This window comes from Colossoma macropomum, unplaced genomic scaffold (genome assembly GCF_904425465.1).
Source record: "Colossoma macropomum unplaced genomic scaffold, Colossoma_macropomum, whole genome shotgun sequence".
Taxonomy (NCBI): domain Eukaryota; kingdom Metazoa; phylum Chordata; class Actinopteri; order Characiformes; family Serrasalmidae; genus Colossoma; species Colossoma macropomum.
Genome location: NW_023494792.1, coordinates 35071764 through 35081981, shown reverse-complemented (window position 1 = coordinate 35081981; position 10218 = coordinate 35071764).

The following is a 10218-nucleotide window of genomic DNA, read 5'->3' as shown; positions in this document are numbered from 1 at the left end:
TTGAACTACCGAGCGTTTGTATACTGACTGCCATTATCCCGTGTTTGAACCTTTGCTTTGTGTATATCGACTCTGCCTTTTTGTCTTTTCCCTTTTGTGCTTTTGCCTCTACGGACTGATCTGTGTTTTGGAACTTTTTGCCTGTATTTTTGACTTCGTCTTTTGCTCTGCCCTTTTTCGGTTTGTTCGCCTAGTATTATTAAACGCCAGCATCTTTTACTTCCGCGAGCGTCTGGTTTCTGTTGACACGTCACAGTAAGACATTCACATAAGACAACAACTTAAAACCACTAAAGCTTGTGATACATAACAATAGAAGTACAACATCTTTAAAATAAAGAATAAAATATGCTATCTATGGAATGAATCAACTAATTAAATTCAATTACTATTTATTATTATTAATAGGTGCCATCAAGTCGATTCTGACTCCTGGTGACCATATCCTCTGTTTGGGTCTTTAGGCGTCTGAATGGCTTGTTTGTAATTCTTCTGGTCATCTTGTAGCTGTTCATCCTCTTCTTTCATCTTCAACTCTTCCAAGCATAATGATCTTTCACAATGAATTGGTTCTTTTTGGAATATGTCCAAAAGACATAAAGAAAAATAAAACAGCTTCAGTTCGATTATCTGGGCTCTGAGTCACAGGTGAGGCTTGATTTGGTTGAGGATAAATTTGTTTGTGTTCTTTGCTATTTAAGGCAAAAGTCGTCTCTAAAGTCTTCACCAACATTAAAGTTCAAAGCATCAATATTTTTTTCTGTCATGCTTGTTTATTGTCCAACTTTCACATCTAAATTAAATGACAGAGAAGATCACAGCCTGGACAATTCCAATCTTTGTTTGTAAAGACAATTTGAAGATCTTTTCAAGCTCCTTCATTGTGCTCTGCCAAGTGCCAACCTGTGTTGTGTTTCTTCACAGCTGCAGCCTTTGTTGATAATAACTGATCCAAGTAGACAAAAGCTGCCCACCATTTCCACATCTTCTCTATCAATGGAAAAGTGAGCAGGCTCTCCTGTAGTCATATGGTTAGTCATTATTATATTGAGCTGAAATCTGGCTTCAGTTTTATTCAGGCTTCAGGGTTCCTAACCTTTTTCACAGTGCAACCCTTTTTTGGGGTTAGAAATACTTCATGACCTCCTCTTTGCTAACTCACTGATTGCACTCTTCTAAATAATGTTCTCTGTGTTTAATAAGGTGTGTATCTTGTAGCAACACTCTCACATCCCCCTCCCTTCCCTCCCCAGGAACCCCTGGTGTAGAGGTTCCTCCTTAGAATGGTAAGATGCTCTTGTATTCCCATTCCCATTCCACTATTTTATGTGGTCGACACAGTTGAAGGCTTTGCTGTAGTAAATGAAACATGTGTTGACTTCCTTCTTGAGCTCCTTGTCTTTTTCAATTATACAGTGTATATCAGCATTGATCTCTCTTGTTTCTCTGCCTTTCCTGAATCCTGCACATCGTGCATATCCATCAGTTGTCTTTTAATGTAAGGCTCCAGTCTGCATTGAATGATCTTGAGCATAATTTTACTGACTTGTGATGCTCAAGGGATTGTATGATAGTGAGACTCTTTCTTCTCTCCTTTCTTTGGTATTTGGTATATCTGATGGTCATTGAGCTGTTTTCCAGATTTGTTGGCATAATTTGGTCAGCGCTTTGACAGAATCCTCTTCAGAATCTTGTAATATTTTCATTGCAGCGTTATCAGTTCCTGTGGATTTCTTCTTGGGAAATGATCTCAGGGCCTGTCTGACTTCATCTTCTAGCACTGAAGGTTCTTCTGCGTAGCCGACATCAACTAAAGTGCCTTGGCATTTCACGTCTTTTTTGTAGAAGTGTTCTGTGTATTCCTTCCATCTTTATTTGATGTTTGTTATAATTTGTCCTTGACCTTGTTTTTCAACATTTGTTCCCATTTTCAGTATCTTTACAAATGTTGTAGTAAATCAGTATCATATCTGTTTTGGCTACCTAGTGGATTTATACTGAAATTAAACTAAAATAATGAAGGTATTTATCCAATGAATTTCATCAGTTACATCAACCTATGTGTTGGTTACATAGTCAAATCATTTTAAAAGGGAATTCCACTGATTTTAAGATTTCTACATAATTCACTCATGATAAGATGTAAACAAATCTTTCAGAGTAGTTTGATGTGCAACACAGTATTGTAGAGAAACTTGATTTCTTTGCAGTGGTAGTTATGGGACCCAGGGGTCACAGTGTCTAACGCAAATACAGCCATTTCATTTACTGTCCAAAACCAACAGATAACCCACTCATGTAGTATGGACAATGTTTAACAGGGGTAAGTGAGGTAGTTTTACTCTTTGGGGAGTATTTTGCCTCACTATATCCTGCATGTATCTCTCCATTATAAAAGAAATTCTAAAGTTATTTTCAAGGTAAAGGAGTGAGAATAGAAGCCTTGACCCACTATCAGTATTTAAAGGTTAATTATAGTGAAATTCTGAAAAATCTGTGGAATTCCTCTTTGAAGTGTTGAGGCTGTTGGACTGTGTTCGATACATGTAAAACGTTTGTCACCTTACACCTTTATTTGTTTTAATACAATGTCAACAGTTTAAAGTTTCCCAAATTAAATCTGATTTTACTAGAAGACCAGAATCCTGCTTTACTGTAGCGTCTACTCTGCATTATCACACCATTTTACAGCTTCACAAATGAAATCTTCAAATTAAATCTTTATCAGTGTATCAATGTACAAAGCTCATACAGCACCACTGCTACAGTGAGATTAAGAGGAGCTCCAGTGGTTCTTACCTCACAGGGTGGATGAGAAGCTGGTGGAAAAACAGCTCTTTGGTACAGAGAATGTATAAACTGTAGTTGTTGAGTTCAGACTGTATGAAGTGTCCTGCTGTATCTCTGCTCTCTGTGGTGGGCTGGATTTAACTGTACTGTGTGACAAACACACACACACACACACTTCCACTTCCTCTCACACTCACCAAGCCTGAACGTGCAACACTATCAGCAACTTTTATTCCTCTAGTTCTATTCTTTATTCTCTTAAAGCCCATATCATGAAAAACTGACTTTCTTTGCTTTTTTGATAAGAGAGTTGATACGGTGTATATAAACATTGTCAAAGCTTCAAAATGTACCGTTCACTCCTCAGTCCATACATGGAAACAAAAACAAAGCCTATTTTGAATTCACTGTTTTAGTGATATCACAAAAACAACACTTTGTTTTCTAAATATTTAATTTATAATGGAATGATGAAGGAATGCAAAAGCAGAACTTGGAAGTGCAGCGCCCGGACTGTCTGCGGCAGCACATAACAAAAACACAACTGGATGAGCGAGAAATCCGACCAGCACCCTCTGCATTAAAAGCTAAGTTAGGTCATAGATATACATACCTAGAAGCCACGTTGCCTGTTGTTCTCTACGTGAGGAGATACATCTGCGCGTCCGCCATGTTGGAGAGGTCAAGATCCGCTTGTGAAGGAATTCACTTCTATTGAGAGACGATGAGTCTTAGGATTAAATCAGCCACATCTTCCTTATTACTCAACCGATTTTCACCAAATCTGTTTTGTTCTAATCATCAGACACAGATTAATCTAGGCTGCACGGATCTGCTCTCGGTAGCTTTTATTACTTTATTAACTGATTGTGCTAATTAGCCGTCCGGACCAGCGGGAAAGTATTAAGTCTGCAGCTGACGTGGTTTAGCGCGACCCCCGGTAAAAACACAATCAGCAAATCCATCAATGTGTGAATCACTTCTAATCTTTATACAGAGAAGGACGAAGCTATGTTGGCTTCCTATTCGCCAGCTTCTTGTTCTAGATTTCTTGTTCCACCTTAAATGGTGCAGCAGTCACTTTCTGGAAACAGCAAACATGAGAAACCATATATATATATATATATATATATATATAGTCCAAAAAACATGCAGTCAGGCTGATTGGACATGCTAAAATGCCCCTAGGTGTGAGTGAGTGTGTGACTGTGTGACTGTGTATGTCTGTCTGTCTGCCCTGCGATGGACTGGCGACCTGTCCAGGGTGTATCCTGCCTTCCGCCCAATGACAGCTGGGATAGGCTCCAGCACCCCACCGCGACCCAGAAGGATAAGCGGTTTAGATGATGTATGTATGTATATATATACATATACACACATATATATACATATACACACACACACATACATATATATATATATATATATATACACATACACATATATACGTATATATATACCCACTAGGGGTGCGGGAAAAACTCGATTCTTAGATGCATCGCGATGCGGACGTGAACAATTCTGAATCGATTAACAAATGTCAAAAATTGATTTTCTAAATATTTAATTTATAACGGATTATTATTATTATGGAACGCCAAAGGCTGAACTGGAAGTGGGTAAGTGCAGCGCCCGGACAGTCTGTGACATCACATAACAAAAACACTACTGGAGGAGCGAGAAATCCGACCGACAGCCTCTGCATTAAAGCCAGGTTAGGTCAGGAGTCACAACACAAATGATAAGAAGAGCCATTTTGTCCTTTCAACAAAGTTAAACCACCTTGGGAGCCACAACATTTAATGTCCAGTATGTGTCAGTATGTGACTGTTTTACGAAGCTGAAGTCGCTTCTTACTCTCCAGCTTCTTGTTCGAATTTTCCCGTTCCACCTTAAATTCTGACTGAGGTGCTGAATGTAAATGCAACATCATTTAAGGTGGAACGGGAGAATTTGAAAGAGAAGCGACTTCAGCTTCGCCACTTTTTACTGTTTGACAGTCTCTCGTTGCAGATTTAACGTACCAGGAAACCAACTGCGCTGCTTATAAATGCGAATAACGCATCGTAGGTGACCTGCAGTCTGCACGCCGGTTCTCAGTCATTGCAAAACAGGGCTTTCGCGCTATGTATGTCTCGAAGATACTTTACTGACACAGCGATCCCCCCCGTCTCTACAACAAGACCAAACCCAAGTTATAAAGTCACTAAAAACAGGTAGAACGGCTGTAACGCGCTGCGTGGTCATCCACTGACACTGGATCTTATTTCACCATAACTGCGCATTTTATCGCAGATGAGTGGCAGCAGCGTCTCATGTGCTCTAAACAAGAGCACTGAATGAGAGCCTTCTAGTTCACTTCCATTTGATTTATTAATAAGAGATATTGGAAGTAAATTCATTATGGATCATTAAAAATACTTTGCTTTAAAAGTACCAAGTCACTTTAAAGAACAATAACACCGAGTTACTTCGTCACTTTAAAATGTATATTGTCTCCACATTCTGTGTATATTTAATATATTTCAGTTGGTTTTTATTTTCACTTGTTTACTTTCTGTAGAGTGATTAGCTGAGCCTCACCACAAGCATTTCAATGCATAAATGTCCTGACATGTTCTGCAAATGACAAATAAACTTGAAACTTGAACTCACACAGTGAGTAAATAGATATGCTGTATAGAAAAAAAAGATGCATCGAGATGCATCGATAATCGTTTTATAATCGCATCGCAGCCCTCTGAATTGTAATCCAATTGAATCGTGAGGTGCCTAGAGATTCCTACCCCTAATACCCACTGACTGGGTGGGCCTAATCTGCAGTAGGCTGCATAATGTACATAATATATGCAGCCTACTGCAGATTAGGCCCACCCATTCAGTCTACATCAGTGTAGTCCCTCTCCTTTATGCTAAAGTGAGGTACAAATGAGGTAAAAATGAGGTACAACAGAGACAGGGCTGTAACTAGGAAATTTTAGGCTACGTTTACACAGCAGGTAAAAGTGGCCCAAATCTGATTTTCTCACCAAATCTGATTTTTTTTGTTTGGCTGTTCACATTATCTTTTAAATGTGACCTGTATGCGACATCAGTCTGAACAGATCAGCTCCCACCAGCATCACAGGAGCGAGTGTAAAGTTCCAGTGGTTGACAGCTGGACTCATCACCCACAGTGTGTTCGACTTCTCCGTAAAAGGGCTCGTTATTCGGCCGCTTCTTTGGTTCGAGTCCTCGGATTCTTTAAACTGGTCTCTGACGCTGCAGCCTCGGGCTCCTCCGGCCGCGCTCGGCCGGTTCGTTCGAAACCTCTTCAAACACGGAGCGCTTTGATGAGTCTCTTCTAATATTTTGGTACAGAAACATCAGACTAAATGTTTATGAGTCTCAGCAGCGCGAAATTATGACGAATGTCGAGTTGGATTGACGTAAAAGTCGCATGAATTCCGATCTGGCTGTTAATGAGTCGCATTGCCGCAGATCGGATACGTATCGGATTTCAGTACCACATATGAAAGCGTCTCAAATCGGAATTGAAAATGTCAGATTCAGTGTGTTTATCTGTTCACACAGCCACACAGATGACACATCTGTGTCACATATGAGGAAAAAGATCGGATTTGGGCCACTTTTACCTGCAGTGTAAACGTAGCCTTAGTGAGGTCCAGTTTGCAGAAATGTGACCTACATCTCATGGTAAATAAATTAACTGCTGAATATGAATATTACACCAACCTTAAGTTTCTCCTTTAACCATATCATTGCTCCTGTTTACCCAACCATAACTGTTATGCACCTTTTCCTTTCATTTGTTCTTTCCCCATCACTCCATTCTTCTATAAACTGCTATTACTGTTCCACAAACTGATTTGACTCCAGTTATCCTGCTTAGGTTTATTTAATGAATCATATAACTATTTATTTGTTTATTATAGCTGAAAGTACATATTGAAACCTACGCTAAATCAAATGATAGTTTCAAATTGATTTTATGTCATTTACCTCTCTCTCTCTCTCTCTCTCTCTATATATATCTCTATATATATATATATATATATATATATATATATATATATATGTGTGTGTGTGTGTGTGTTAACTGCGCTCATAAACTTATTAGTTAAGGTCAAAGTTACTCTGGTACTCAGGGCTGTGTAGCGTCTCATACAGAGACTAACAGAGCGGGCAGCTACATCTACGGCCGAACCACAACTATTCTGAGGTCAGCTGAGAATCAGTCACAGCTCACTGGGTCGTTTCCTCACTTTTTTCCACACTGAATCTAATAAAAGCCTTCAGACACTTTAGAGGTCCTCGGTGTCCTAACAATAGTTAGGAACATTATGGCCGCTGATATTGTGCTGAAGTAATTGCAGATAGCAGCGGTTACTAAGCGGTTAGCGGTTGCTAAGTTGTTATTGGAGGGCTGAGGAAGAGCTTGGGAGATTTTGATTGTCCATAAAACAGTGACAGAAAACAATTTCATTATTATGAAAAATGCAGCATAATAAGTGCTCTGTTTCCATTTGGGTAGGTCTGTGACACCGTGGCTGCGGCCCTGAGTAGACTATTATGTCATGTCCCTGATAGCAAGAGGACAGTGGTCCACTGTCGGCCTGCTAATGGCAAAGCTGGCGGTCCGCTGGCGGTCCACTGGCGGGTTTGCTCAGCATTTTCTGGGTGGTCCACTGGCGGTTAAGTGGAGTATTAAACAAATGTCCACTTATCATTACTCATTTTCCACTCACAGTCCAATTTACTGATTTTTCCTTCCTTCATTTCTTTAGTTAAATTTTGTAAATTAGATTAGTAATTTTAATCTAGCACAGTGTCAGCAACATTTTCTATAAAATCATTTTACATTAGGACTAGTCATTATTTTTTTTTCTCTCGGTTGTTTGTAAAATTTGTTTTACAAACAGAAAAGTTTATTTTCTAAAATAAAAGTCTCTGTGCATTTAAAATCTGTTTGAGGAGAAAAACTAATTAGAGCTTGTATGCAGGACAGTAATCTGTGTGGTCCGAGCGGGGACCAGCAGTGGCAAACAGTCAGTGGGTGCCGACCTTATCAAACCAGCGGACCGATATATGCTTGCTGTCTGGGGTCAATTTGAACCTGCCATCTTTTTTGGTACGGCAAAAGCCTTTTTGCTCCAGCAGGTGCCACTACAGCCTACAATCTGCTGAAGTGTTTTATGACTGACAGAAAAAAAGCCTGTTTAATTAAAGAAAATTAAAGGACAAAGAGAGGTTGGGAAACGATCATTTAAAAATAAATCATGAAGAAGAAATAAGAAGAAATCTATTAGTCAAAATCTACATTAATTCACAATTAACCAGCATTAGAGCAAAACTCTAAATAAAAATGACTTCAGATGTAACAGTTTCAGTATGTTACTGGTGTTTGAATGGAAGCTGAGTCTCTCCAGCTAAAGGAGAAGCAAAAGCAGCAGTATGTAAAAAAAAAAACAAAAAAACAAAAAAAAACTCAGTAACTAAAAAAATACTGTCAACATACTGTCTTTCAGTAGTTCAAGAAAGTAAATCATTATTTTGTAAAAATCAGTCATTATTTTGAAATAAGAACTCTTCACTTTAAACAAAAAATAGCATTTGATAACTCATTATTTCAACAAATTAATTAAATTAATCTAAATTACTTTTTTCCACTATTCCCTGCAGGAACAGGCTTCCATATTTAATTGCAAAAAACAAACAAGCAAACAAAAATTCAGTGAGCAGCTTTTTATCAATCCACCATTAGTTTTATCTAAAAAGCATCAGTGATGAACGACAGGCTGTGTCTTCTTGAAGAGAGAAAAAACACTGAATGGCTGCTGATAATGTTAATGACCTGAATTAAATGTGGAGTTTCCTGGACATGGGCTCAGTAAAGCTCATTTAGGTCCATTTGTAATGATACTGTAACATTATTTATCCAAAAAATGTCAAAATAAATCATTTCTAATTGAGGAAGATAGTTATTTATAGTTATTGTGCCTATGGTATACACTGTACTGTTGTTTTTACGGAAAAAAACTGGCAGCTATGGTTGCCAGAATAATTCTGTAAAAAATACGGTGAAAATGTAAACAACTTTACAGAACAACCTGTCCTTTTACAATATAAAACTGTTGTAATTTACACAAAAATACATTTTAAGCCATTAAATCCAACAGCCCTTTTCTGCTGAATTTGCATGAACAATCTGCTATTAAACTAATTATTGCAGTAAATTTTACATGCAAATTCAGTTTTTTGTACATTGAATTACATTCAATTTCACTGAAAAATACAAAACAAACAACAATGTTTAACTGTAAAGGCCTAATTATAGAACTGCCATTTAACGGAATTTTTTAGCAAATTTTACACAAAAATTATTTCAATTGTAGTGTCTTCTGCATTATTAATGACAAGAGTGGACAGTGAAAGCAACATCTAAATACAGCTATTGATTTCCTGTAAAATTTATGCAATACAAATTAAAGGCATAAAATCCTGTTGTAAGACTCTCTAATATCAATCTCAAATATAAATGGTAAAACTTGAATTTCTTATTGTCTGGTATGATTACTGCTCAAAATAGAAAAATAAAAGCTGTCTCTACACATTACAGCCAGATTGAACACTTCTATATTAGACTATTTCATATAAACTGCCAAGCCTTCTTGTAGAAGTTAGACTTTTGTGAAAAATGTGACCCAGTGTACATAGATTAAACAAAGCTAGATATACCTTAAGAGATACTGTACTGAAAGATTAAAAAAATCCAATAATAACTTTCCTTTCCAAGAATTTATTAACCTCAAAGCAGGCAACAAAACATTTATCATTTCCTACCATACAAGGTCAAAATATGCACTTTACGAACATTAGAATAAGGCACATGTATCAGACTAGTGATCATCTCATTGGAACTGAAAGGAAAAAAAGGAAAGAAAGAGTAAACTAAACAGAGTAAGGGAGGGCAAAAAAGAAGGAAAAGACTTTCCTCCTAAAAACGTCTTAAGGACAATGAGTAATTACATTTATGAATAAACGCACGATTTTTTAACACCCTTTAAGGATTACTGCATTTCCTTTTTAGAATAAATACTACACGTACCAATATTGTCAAACAAGCTCTTCAAATTGAGGTAGAGGTTATGCATATGAGGAAATACCTGAGCAATGAAACTCATTAACAATTGCATACAAACTTTGTAACAATTTCACCTTAAACTTTTACTTGCTTCTTAAGCTTGATGAACTGAGCAGATAACGAGCAGAAATAAACATTTAACTTGTGAGTGGGGCACATAACAGGCCATAAATCTTACTGAGTTCTGTCCATATTTAGACATCACGCCATTCATGGTCCGAAAGTTCCTGAATCAAGGTAAGGACTCTAGGGTTCATGTGAAGACGGGATGTGTTTGTTTTCTC